The sequence below is a fragment of the Saccostrea cucullata genome, unplaced genomic scaffold, assembly GCF_032062105.1.
Source record: "Saccostrea cucullata isolate Sc308-1 unplaced genomic scaffold, CSIRO_AGI_Scuc_v1 ctg1141, whole genome shotgun sequence".
NCBI lineage: Eukaryota > Metazoa > Mollusca > Bivalvia > Ostreida > Ostreidae > Saccostrea > Saccostrea cuccullata.
This window is the reverse complement of record NW_026920017.1, coordinates 96,841-111,165: the sequence shown is the minus strand read 5'-3', so window position 1 is coordinate 111,165 and position 14,325 is coordinate 96,841.

Below are 14,325 nucleotides of genomic sequence, written 5' to 3'. Positions count from 1 at the left end.
AAGATGTAGGGTGTACTGAAGAGGCTAACAGTGATAACAGTAGTGACGGTAATGGTACTCGTAGACGGAGGGGACAGCGAGTGTCAAGGCCGCCTTCACGGTTGACGTACGATCAGATGGGAAAACCCTGCTCCTATCCCTGGACCAATGTTATCTTATGCGGACAGGAAATAATGGTCTAGAGTGATCTTCATATGAGATATTAACATTGAATTAAAACTGTATATGTAGGGTTACTATGGTGGACCATTAGGGTCATTATACCTTCAGTTGATACATGAACTTGTATTTTGTATTATGGTCAGCAAGAATGATTTTTTTTCATGGGTTGATATTTTTCAGAATGTTTATTCTGTATTCATGTCATGTGGCCAACTGATATGTACACATTTTAAAGAAAATATTAGTGTTCAACTAATGGTTATCAACTAAAATTTCTGATTTTGATGCTAATACAAGTGGAACCATGTCAATGAATGATTATGATATGTCAGATATAGATCATAATTGCAGTGTGCATATATTTGTAGTATTGTATGAAGTATATATTAGAATATATAGTTCAAGTTTCCTAATGATGATCAGATGTTTGATTTAAGATTAAAAGTAAGGATTTTTGAGAAATGTACTAAAACAGGATCTGTAATCAATTTTTTTATCAATTGTATTTTTTTTTGGTATTTGTAAAATGTCGAGACGACATTTAATTTGTAAGGGGAGAGTGTGATACTGTAGATAATAAGGGGGTACAATTATTTTTAATATATACCACTTTAACAATATAGAACGGTTGAATGGTTGTCGACGATTCCTGGTACGACTTAATTTTTGTATTCAAGAGTCGGAGCCATTAAACAGCATTGGTATTGATCTGTCTCCTCCTCCTTTTCAGGTAATTAACAGATTATTTTATGTTAGATGTGATTGATGTTGCACAGGATGATATTTTAGATGCTTCTCTAATTGCGTACATGTTTATTTCTGATTCATTTGAGGTTTATCATGCATATTTAGTCTTCGAAGCGATCAGTGCAAAACCATGTGTTTTAGGTCACGTGATAAAGTGTTATACAGTGTATAGATAAAATGCGTACATTTATGTCAGTTCATGCTTAGTTTTATGATTTGTGGAAGTCATATAAGTAATATTATTAGTAGCATAATTTTAAGTTGAGTTAGGTTGTAGTTGATGTAAAAGTGAAATGTCAAGATTCCCGCACTTTCTACATCCAGGTATTTCCAAGATGGCTGCGTCCATACACATGTTATTGTTTACATTACCATCAGTATAATTATAGCAATGTATAGGTCAAGTTTATGTTGTATGATATCTTACTGTTATTGAAGAGCTATTTTTATCAGTGCATCAGATCACAGTAACTATTAATAGTAATTCAGTTGATAATAAGTTTAAGGTAGCTACTCTGTGGTTGTGATACTTTGTGTCGTAAGATGTCAATATTATTTTGTCAGTCATATTGTGACAATATAGTTTCACTAGTTAAAGTCTTAGGATTACAAAAGATTAAGTCACATGTCTAGTCAATATTTTTGTTTACATTGAAATTACAATTTAACTGTTGACTTTTCACATAGACGTATCTGTATTGTTATTTGATTATTACATGTATCAGTCTCTAGACATATATGAAATTAATGTGTTCAAGAGTATGTATTATAGTTTTGGTATTCAAGAGTCGGAACCATTAAACAACATTTGTATTGATTTGTCTCCTCCTCCTTTTCAGACTCCATTTGAAACCGTAACAATATTGTTATCTGCTTTGTCATCAGAGACCAGTACATACTGATCATGTAAACTATCTAATTCTTTTTCACTTCTGGATTATTGAATCCAGAAGGATAGATAGTTTTCATATTGCCTATTGCCCCTCAATCTATTAACACGCGATTTTAACATGGATCTGATACATTAAATACATTAAACTATTTGGCAAATAATCTGGTGTAATCTTCAGAAGAATCCTTAATATTTATGAAATTCCGACGCCAGTTGAAGGATTGGTCTACACCCGATCTTAAACCCCATATTTTGAAAAAATTAAAAATGTCATAATTCCCATAAAAATAAATGAAGCAAAAGAAAATTCAAATTTATCTGTAACTCAACAAGATACGCTCACATACCAAATATCAACTCAATATCTGCAAGCACTAAGAAAAAAATTCGGAAATCCAAGTTGGACAAACTGACAGACCGACAGCTAGACAGACGGACAGACGCAGAGGAAACCTATAGTTCCCACTCGGTTTCACCGGTAGGGGACTAATAACATGTCCAACATGTCTATAGTTAAAGGGTAAAGAAGAACAATGTAGTATTATGTTTCAGATACTTGACATCCAGGTCATGGTGGAATACAGAACTGGATCCTTTTGTGAGTTAGAAAATAACTTATATTAAACGCTTCAGTTCTTTTATTGGCAAAGCGAACAAAAGGAAATTGTTTTAGCTGCGTTTTCTTCAGTTAAACGTGGGGGTTTAAAAAAACATATCAAATTCAATATTCGTTATCACTGATTCAAGCCTATATTCTGGTTTCAAAAATCAAAATTTTGGCCTTTCTTTACCTTTTCAAGAAGACTATTTAAATGTCTCAAAGAAGAGAGATATCATTTATTTGCTTATTTTATTCATTCCAAGACTTGCTTTATTTCTTTCTTACTAATGGAAAGTGAAAGAACTTTAAATGTGATAATAGAAATATTTATAGCCCCGCTCCGAATTGTCTGTCTGTGTGTCCGTGTGTCTGTCCATAACAAATTTTGTCGCAGTTTTCTCAGCAACTACTCATCGCAGATGCTTGAAATTTTAAGACAATCTTCTCTCGGGCATGCCATACTCTGGGATACATTTTTGTTTAAATCAGATATCAACTTCCTGTTTGTCTGTGCGTCTGTCCGTTTCATATATAACAAATCTACGGCGCAGTTTTCTCATTAACTATTCATAGCAGATGCTTGAAATTTTAGTACACTCTTTGTTGAGGCATGCCACATGATGGGATTAATTTTGATATGAATCTGAAGTCAACTTCATATTTTTCTGTGCATCTGCCTGTAATTGAACTTGTGTGTATTAACATGATAGTGCTTATTTACATCAGAGCAGGGTATTACTAGTGAGCATTGGCTAACATATCTATTGTTTATTTTAATTTTCCTTCTTTAACAATTAAATTCATTATCAAGTATACTTCAAGTAATTTGTTTATTGTCCTGTCATCTTTCGTTGATGGTCCTTATCAGGAAAAAATATATAATTGTTAGAATTCGTAATTGCTGTCTTGTTGTTTTATGGTACCCAACATGTTTTTTTATCATTATGCTGTGTACATATGTTTTTCCGTAAATTGTTGATTTCACACATTGACACCACAATATATCCTTTAGATTTTAGACAGAAAATATCAATTATTTCAAAGATGTGTTCAACCAGATCTTTATATAAATAATATCTCCCCCTACTTTTTATTATATTAAATAAAAATATCATTTACATTTCACTTTTATACTTCCTAGTAGCGATCACATTTTGTAGGCAAGACGCCTAATCTTAAATGCATGCATTGTCACAGTCAGGTACATGTAAGTTTTAACTTACTTTTGAAGCTTATTTTTTTTTATTATAACACATGCTTTCTTTGATCAACAGTGTACCTTCTCCCTTTCACACGTTTATTTTTAGAACACAAAATCAATCAATGTACTGATGCATGTATTTTTAACTTTAAATGTCCTGAATGTTATAAACATTTTTCTGCATATTTTTATTGCGCATATATGTACATGTGTATGTGCATACAATTAACAGCCTTCTCATGAATGGATCCCTAATGATAAAACAGAAGCATTGAATAGTCTAAAGATCTAGCTAACACGAGAGCCATAAGTCTTTGTCTTTTCAACAAGCGAGTTCAAGTTTGTGTAACAGTTGGAATTTTTTTTTTTTGTACTTACAATTTACGATCTCCAGAGTAACAGATAAAGAGCGTGTAAAAATGAGATGAGTTTCAATTTTCTCTCAAAATTATGACCCTAAACGAGGAGGCCTTCACATGGCAAGAGCTAGACAACGTCATCAATTTATTGTTATATTAAATATTTAAGAGCTAGGTTCACTTTATGCATATAATGGTCCTGTCCTTATATCAATTATAAACTACTACCTTCTTTCCCATTTCATATATCAATATAAAGTAGAGACTGAGTGCTTTCATTTCCTATAATTAAATGCCTATTTGAGAATCCAAGTATTGAAAAACAGGTTTAAGAAAGTGCATTGCTCTTGAATTGTGCAAAACACATGCATTTTTAATTACATTCGGCAAAGAATTAATGTTTGAGCACAGCCCATGATCTAAAAGTTAAAGAATGTTAAAAATGGGATGAATGATCTACGTAGGTAAGAGAAATGACCTACTGTGAAATGTTAGGAGAGAGAAATAATCTAGGTGAGAAAATGTTTTATAAAGAAATGACCTGCCACATCGAGAGACTTCGAGATTAAAGACCGATGCCCATGACTACACATAAATACTTTTGATTAGTATTTATTCAGTTGAAATTGGATACTTATAAACAATCAAACCTTATGATATAGGGATTTTAATGTCTGATTGTTCAGCGAATTCTACCTATTCGTTGTCCTGTCTAGCTCTTTTCGATAATGATATCAATGTTTACCCACATGATCGAAACTGAAACCTCTATGTCATGCTTAAACAATGACATAGCAGTTGCAGTTTCGGAAACAGACGAAGTCATTCGGAAATTACGTAGGCTGTCATCATTTCAACTGAATAAATACTCATCAATTAGGCCAGTGAGATATACCTATTGACAAAAACACATTTTCGTGTATTTGCATTAATTTTCCGGTGTAAAACGGTGTGTACGCATTCATTAAGTTAGAACCTATGTCAGCGAAGTCTTTGTCACAAGATTTTCGAGCTTTTCAACTCATCAAATTCATTCACTCGGTTAAAAGCACATTTCATTTTTTTCTTGTTATCAAATGTAGTGCAGACGGTAAGACTTGGAACGGTATTTACATACTGCGACTTCACATTGAACAGGGTGTCAAAAGGTTTAAGTATGCATACTGATATGATGTCCTGAACGTTGAATTCCGCGAAAGTGTGCCGTTATAAGCGGAAATAAAAATTCACGCTCAAAACCTGTTGCAAGTTTTCTTCATTTAATGTTCTTTCAGATAATACAGAGATTTTTATATATAAATTACATTTTCAATGAAGTTAAGGAGTTTTGAAAATATAGATATTTGTAAAAGCATTGAATCATATTTTATTCTCGTAATTGCAACGAAGTGCACAAACTCACTTTACCTAGTTCGTTTTCACTCAACCTTGTAGTTATGAGACTATATCTTTTGAAAATGATAATTCAGTGCTTAAATGCACCACATTATTGACGTCATTTTTCTAAAATGGTTGTCCTCCATGTAATTTTCTTTCATATTAAACCACATTCATTTACTTTATCCATTTAACCCCAGTTTTTTTTGCTTCTTGAAAACACTGAATATGCAGAGCACAATAAATCCGAAACGGTACCTCATCATGCCTCAAAAATAGCTAAAATTTAACCCTATGAAAATTGATTTCACAGTATAAAATAATTTTCATAAATTGTAACATCACATTGACGCAACGATTATTTAAGAACTGATTATGACCAAAAAATTATGGACTGGATTTCATCTGATGAGAAATATTTACACTTTTGTTTAATTTGATATAATGGAACATAAGCCGTTTTTTTTTACTCAGAAAATATTTTCATGAATTAAAATTCTATATAGATATTCAAAAAATTTCCCCGACAGGAATGCATAGCTGCCTGTTTAGAAATGCTGAGAGCGATGCATTGCTCAGAGGTCTGGTGGGTATCTTATGAACATATTAAATGCATATAATATTATGATTGGTGCAGATATCATTTGTCAGTAATAAGTAACCATGTTGTTTGAGCAATAATTGAATTTGGGCGTAATGGATGCATACATTCTTTAAAAAACCACATACACTGTATACTACATGAGATGAGATTAACTTGAATTAAATGTAGCTATAGATTTGAGTGCTTTTTTTTCAAACGAAACTCAGATGTGAGTATAGTTATATGACATGTTTTAAATATCTATGTAGCAATGTATTTACATGTATGTAAAATTTTTGCGAAATAAATTTCAAAATTGTTTGTGTAGGTAAATGAAAAGCAAATTTCTGTACTTTCTTGTGGTGGGAAAGATCAAGGCATAAATAAAATATCACTTGATTTTGTTTCTTGTGCACAAACAGGGTTTAAAGAGTAGAACGCGTTAAGAGGAGCACGTAGTAGGCTAGCACGTTTATTTGTCCCAGTTCTTAGAATTAAAATCAGCATGGTACTAGAAAGCTCGGATTAGGGATTTGCTGCAAGTACAACTTGAACTCTTAAATGATTAGAAATGTGAAATTGCATTATCTAAAAAATTCATTATACATAATAGAACTTTATTTATCCAAAATGTTTTTTTTAGGTATAAACTCAAATTAATTGAAAAAATTCTGTGTGATAAATAACATTCAAGCTTAAGAATTTGCAAGAGTAAATTATTGATTTAATGCATTCGCAGAACTTTTTCCAGTGTCTGTAGAATCCTATTACTTGTTCTTGAGGATATTCTTTAATTGAGACATTAATAAACCTATCCTTTTCTGATGTTCATGTACCACATTTCCCCCATTTTAAACTATAAACTGTTTTCCAAAGGTCTGTGCTTTGTCCTGTTCACATTTAGCATTTTTAGCTCATCTGAAGTGGAGACTCAAGTGAGCTTCCCGCTGTCCGTCTGTCTGAACATCTGTTTAGCTAACCCTTAAAAATGTGAGATAAGTAAGAAAAGACCAAAAGTTGGTTAGATTCATTAAGAACCACTAGGGTAGAAGAGCCAAAACTTATCTGAAGCCATCCTGCGGTAGTGTAGTATGTAAATTGTTCACATCATGACTTTTGGAGGTAGGGTGGAGCTAAAATAAGTATTTAAGGGCTTCATGAAATATATGCCTATGTGCAAGTCTGTGTGATTCACACACCAATAATTCACACTAAACTTAAAAAAAATTCTTATATTTACATTTTCAATTTCTAAAAGCACTAAAAGTATACTCAATATTTGAATTTCTCGCTGTCCGTCCCGTGGGGATCCGGGTTAGAATAGGTCCTCAGTACCCCCTTGCTTGTCGTAAAAGGCGACTAAATGGGGCGGTCCTTCGGATGAGACCGTATAAACCAAGGCCCCGTGTCACAGCAGGTGTGGCACGATAAAGATCCCTCCCTGCTCAAAGGCCCTGAGTGCAGAGCATAGGCCTAAATTTGCAGCCCTTCACCGGCAATGGTGACGTCTCCATATCAGTGAAATATTCTGGAGAGGGACGTTAAACAGTATACAATCAATCAATTCTCGCTGTCCTCTATTGTTATACTTTTCCTAACGTCGCTGTAGCCTTATTGCGACGTCACGTTAACGCACGTTTCTCCGTGTATATTTCTACGCGTGAGTGTACACGAAGATGGTTTTCAAATCAATTTCACTGTTGGCTTAGTAGAAAAACACAGCGAATGTAAATATTTGCACTTAAACATTGAAATATATACGAAGTTACTCAGGTGAGCGATGTGGCCTATGGACCTCTAAAATTTTATATACATGTTAACAATATGTATGGGCAAAAAAGAAAAGAGTTTTGAATTTCAAAGACGGTGCTAACATGGAACCTGACATACTGAAGTTAAAATGGCATTTAACCTTTTAAAAACATAAGTGTGCAATGCAAGACCTTGGTCCGTAGGTTCTGATAATGTGTGGGCTTTATTAATCATTTAATAAAAATTCAGTTCAAAAATTGGTGAATTAGGGCTAGGTTTGTTTTTCAAAAATATGAGAATGCGAGAAAAAAAGATAATCTTCTCTTCGGCAAACGCATGGATGATGATAATGACGATGATACATGTAATGATGATAATGATGAGCAAAGGTGTCCTTTCCAAAATTTCGAAATGCTCTCTTGAAGTGTAAAAACATAATTGATTTTATCGTATAGTAAAACGAACATTTTTTTTGAAAATATCTCTGATAGGCAAATGAAGCAGTTACATTTTTATTTTATCATATTATATACCGTTAATTCATCCTACATTTATCAGTGTTAATATCATCATGTGCTTTGTCTTCTTGTAAGACAACTTGACTATAGGATTGCCTAAGCTAATAATTAGCAGGCATAGGATATGTGTGAAGAAAAAAAAATGACATTTCGTTGTCAATCGGTGCTTACGTATTACTAGTACTACACCCTTGATATTCTTTCAATCGGATGGTAAAAGGAAATTGTACATATTGTATGCAATCTTCTACACAATGTTGAAATGATTCATGGAGATTTGCTTATTCATCATTATTTTAATCAAAAGAATTAATGTTTAGTTTATGTAAAGATGCATGTATGATTTGTTTGAAACTCTTAAACTATCATTTTCTTTGCACTGAATTGTCATATTTTGTCTGCACTAATTCTGGATTTTTAAAATTAACTATTTGCAACGTCGCAAATATTTTGCACAATCGCAAAAATGTAACATATTGCTTGATAAAATGTACTTAAAATTATCTTATATTCGTCCATGGGGCCCAGTCAGCTATTATTGCAATATTCGTTGAAAAGAAACATTTGTGCGATCAAAATAGGGACAGAGTTCAAAGTAATCATTATCCATTTGATGTTCTTTAAAGTTTTGTCATATGCTTTGTCTTTTTATCTTTTCATGACAGATTTAAGATTTACTAAAACAAAAAAGACCAATGATAAATATCTTCGATCAGGACATGCAATTAACCAAAGTACATATCCAAAACTTTAGTTGACAAAGGTTTGAATAACCCCTATAAAACTATATTGACTTATTTTTCTGAAAAGATAAATCCTTTTCACGCATTATCAGAACTTTGGTCCCTATGTGATAAAATTTAAACCCCCGTTTCAAAATTTATAAACTGTATGAAATTCCTAACAAAAAGGGTTGTATAATGGTATTAACTCATAATTTAATAATCCCCTTGTTTCTCTTTTCAATAAATATTGACAGCAATCGATTACTTACGAATGCACTTTATAAAATTGGAAAAAAGATGTTTTTTCCCTAAGATTCCGAGGAACTCTAAATTAAAATCATCAAATTTAATCAAAGTTAAATTGTAATTAACATCATGGAACATGTGGAGATAACGGACAGTATTTAAGATCAAAAGTCTGTAAAACAATACAAAACATGAGCAGAGCGAAAACAGGCATCCAAAACATCAGAGGACTGGGATCAGGTGCATGGAGGAGTGAGCATCCTCTGCCGACCGGTCATACCGGCCGTGTGCTCCTTGTCATGATCGGGAAAGTACGGAAAAATCCGTCGTCAATTCAGTGTAAAAATAATGGACTAACAATTAGTATGAAAAAAATTACCCGTGTTAAATTAGCATCATCGACAGCTCTTACGTGTAATTAAAGTACCTTCGTAAGGCAAACTGTTGTGTTAATATGAAGCTAACTTTTACCGCACACCTATTCTTGTTTGGGCCTTTAGTTTAACATTGTGATACATTGATGACCTTTTATCAATTTAATATTTATCATTTCTACGTTTATTTGATAAACTTGAAAAATTGTCAATCCTATCTGTATTTTATTTGAAAATTTTACAAAAAGGTTGCTGAAGGACATAGAAATATACGAAATAAAAATCCTCTTAAGTTTCTTTGTGAAAAAAATCGCGATCATTATACTCATCTCACCTCTACGTGTATTATTAACCCTTTAAACGGTGGTTATTTATAGCCACAGGCTATTTTTGCAGCTCTTGGCTATAGGCGAAAAACTGTGTAAAGTCGCAGAGACCCTAGAGGCGATTTATTAAGAGACAAAATAATGAAAGTGAGGTAGTTTCAATGTTCAAAAATAAAATATACATGGTTACCAAATAGTTATTTCAACGAAATTTTGTTGATGGGCACGACGTTTAATTCCTGATATTACGCAGACTTGCAGCTAATTCGTACAAAAACCTATTTGATAATAAGGAGTCAATGCGTATACAAACTACAGAAGTCGACTCGCACATACAGTCAACTAAACGTGAAACAACTGCGTAATTATACACGGAGGGGTGATAAGTATTGATTGATTGTGTACTATTTAACGTCCCTCTCCAGAATATTTCACTGATATGGAGACGTCACCATTGCCGGTGAAGGGCTGCAAATTTAGGCCTATGCTCGGCACTTAAGGCCTTTGAGCAGGGAAGGATCTTTATCGTGTCACACCTGCTGTGACACGGGGCCTCGGTTTATACGGTCTCATCCGAAGGACCGCCCCATTTAGTCGCCTTTTACGACAAACAAAGGGGTACTGAGGACCTATTCTAACCCGGATCCCCACGGGGCGGGTGATAAGGAAGCATACAGAATATTTGCATATATTTCAGCTTGTCTGTAAATATATGCCGTTATCAAAGCTCTCTTTGTCATAATATAGTTTTAAGCTAATATTGATGATGATATTATGTGTATGTTGTTGATTTGAAAGAATGGTATATTTATAATGGATAACTGTGTATCAGTCAGTTGTGAAATCCGGAAATTTTGTCCGGAATTTTATAAACAAACCGTATTGCACTCTGATCTTACAATATCCACACTTCCTTTTTCTAACCATGCCGATAAACAGCAGACGGTTTAGAAATTCAGAGCTAAAATTGTTTAAAATTATGGTTAAGTAAAGGACAAAATGTGAGTTTGTTTGAATTATCAGTAATATGAAACGCTTTAGAAGACATTTGAAACCTGGAACGCTTTCGATGGCTTCATAATTTTTGGATTTTCGGAGATTATTTGGTGACAAAATGCAGCATGCTCTAAAGGTTAACATATGTGACGGTACTAACATTCAGTTGTGTATTTATACTTTATCTTAAATGACAACCTTAATTTTTAAACAAACGGTATAAGCATGTCACTTATAAGGACAAAATGGAGTGAGAGAATATATAAAAAGACATGTCGGAAGAGAGGCACAGTATCAGGTTTGCTCCGGGGAAGGAATCGATCTGCAACGGAAGGAAACAGGAAATAAGCGCCGGTATGGGGACCTAAAATTCCAACCAGTCAACAGGTAAAAGTAAAATATGTCATAGGACGGGACACCACTAAATTCAATTAACATTGGGCCATTATGTAAACAAGACGTTCGTTGAAGGGAAATATATTGATTGCTTGAGCAATAAACACTAAAATAAATCAAATATCTAATACTCAGCCAGTGAGCGATTTTTCAATATTGGGTAATGATCGCCAAATGCTAAGCAAACCTAAGATAAAGATTGAACACTAAAACATAAAATCAAAGTACTGAGACAGCACAGTGTCAAAATCAACATTTCCTGGCACCAATTTTCCATTTCATTTGGAGTAAAGAAATAAATTAATTAACACTTTCTAGGAAGTAAACAATGTAATGCTATAGAAGAGTTGTTTGTTTTCCATATCACTTTCTTCAGTTTGATTTATACAGAATGTTTGTATTTTGATCAGAACAATTTAATTATGCACTCTTTCATTTAGCAAAGGTTTGATTCATGTGTTCTAGACAGGGCTTCTGTTTTGAAGCCTTGATCAACAGTAAACTATAGTGGTAAGTAACAGTGCACCGTCTAAGAATCACAACAATAAAAATGGAAGGATGCCTATATACGCCCCCCCCCCCTTTTCACACATTTAATCATCAGTTACTGAAATACATGCAAGCTGAACTTGCTGGGGCCGGTAGGTCCTTTAGGTAATTCTAAACTTTTATGGTGACTTCTATGCAAATTTATTTCAGCCGTATAGATATATACAGAACTGGGGGGGGGGGGCGTATGGCATGTATATAGTTTGGGTTGAAAGTAGATCATTAATAAAGGAATTCTGGGGTAAACAGATAGCATGCATTTAATTTTGAGGGGGTTTATTTTGAGGAGACCATGCTCATTCATGAAAATGTGTATAAATTTAAGTGGGGTCTAGATCATGCCATGTTTAGTGGACATATCTCTGAAGCAAATTAATAAAATAGCACAGGGATTCATGTATGGGATTAAATAATACAGGTCCGATAATCTTTGTTTTAGTTGAAAATTTGCTTTTGGCTTCTAGGACAATTTCCAAATCATGAACCATGTGTTAACTCAGTAAGTAGACTTAGAGAATGTTGATAATAAAAGTGCATTTTATAAAATTAGTTACTACCAATATACCCTGGGGACAGAAGTAAGGATTTAGATTTAAGGAATAATACTGTGTTGACAAGTGCTTACCCACTGGATGTCCCATTTAGCTTACAATTTTTGAAACAATTTTTTCAACAATAATGATATTACAGAGGATTATAATAAATAAATGAAATTTTAGTATTGCTGAGCCGTACTTTGTCGATTTTATCTTGCGGGTAGGAGGGGATCATGCGTATACTGTTATTATTCCAGCATGTCATGATGTGTGCAATGATTTTCGAGTTTCTCACAGCATTAAGATCAAATACACTGTACGTACAAGGATAACTTTAGTATTCCTTGACCTGGAAAAGTGACACAGTGCTTAAAGTTGTAAGGATATATAGAAACAAGATAAAGAAACTCGGGTATCTGCTATGTAAACTAATTGAAAGGTCGACGGTTGAGATGAGAGAATGGAATCATTTGTTGTAAGAAGCTCAAGACATTTTCTTTCCAAAGACTAACAGGATTAGTAAGATCAGGTCATCATTAAGCATAAAACATTTCAAGAGTTAGCTCCCATATGTTGTCAGTTACGATCGGGGGGTGGGGGGTGGGGTGGGGGTCTAATTCATACAGATAACATTGCATTAGTAAGCATTCTGTACACTCATGTTTAAGGTCTCCATGAATTATTTTCGATTAGAAAACTAGTTTTGACGCATGGGCATTATTACATCATATTAAAAGCAAAACATACATATGTACGTCTAGAATTCATTGTCCGCATTTAACAGTGCATGTCCAGGGGACAGTTTCGACTATTAATCCAACTCTTAGTTTTGTTAAAGTATTGGAGGATTTCAGAGATATCAATTATAAGGTTAATACTAAGTTGCTAATTTTGAAATTATACCAAGTTGTTAATAAACAAAAAAGAGGGGGGTGTAATGGGAGCAGTGCAAGAAAAAATATTGGCAGCATTAATATTCAATTAACAATTAGAGAGAAAAAATGGCTTAGTATATATAGGGGCAACAGCTCTCAGGGCATTTTGGGTATTAGTTATGTTAACCCACAAATATATTAGTCAATTGTTTTTAAGGTGCTCTAAAACTTTTCATTTGCGGAAGGGGGGGGGTGTAAGTTCTGATAAATAACCATGGTTCATTTATTTACCTAATGCAGGCAATGGCTAAATTTTAAAAGTAAGACCAAAGATCCTTCTGTTGTCATTTTGGGGGTATATCAATTCTCAGCAGTTAAAGGTCAAGTCATTGTAGATATTGGTATATCGAGCCAGTATTATTTTTGATTCTTCCAGAATAGAGGCTGCATTTATCATAAGTTTTCACATTCAATTGTACTAGCTTGCATGCATTTGATAATAAATATTGCAGGGTTCCCCAAACCAGGTTAATTTATAATATGGATATCTGGCACTGCTCATCAATTATATAAACAGGGAAGGTCATCAATAGCAGTGTGTAGACCAGGGGTGGAGCCTTGGGCTAAAACAAAGAGGGATATAGATTCTGATGGCAAATATACGGGGGTTAATTCATTGAACTAGTTCAGAAGGTTAGGTACTTGGAGGACCCTCTAACATAATTACTCACACACGATGGGGTCAATGATGTGGGTCAAATTAAGCACACGACTATGGTATAGAAATAAGTGGGATATCTAGTTACTCACTAGTATCTTCGTCAATACTACTCTTACTAATATTTGGTTTTTCTCCTACCCTGTATTTCATTGAGATACTCAAGAAATGTTAGAACAAGGAAGCAGGCAAGGAATAAGCTAAACGTATGGGAAACAAAACGGGTACTTCAAATGGGAAGGGGGGGGGGGTATCATGCGTCCCCAATTGATAGGTGAATAATTACAATATTGTATCACTCAGATGAATCACACTTGTCAGAGTTAGGAAATCAAATTTCAATCATCATCATTCAGGGGCCCTTGGGGTGTTTTCTCAGATGGGGTGAAAGC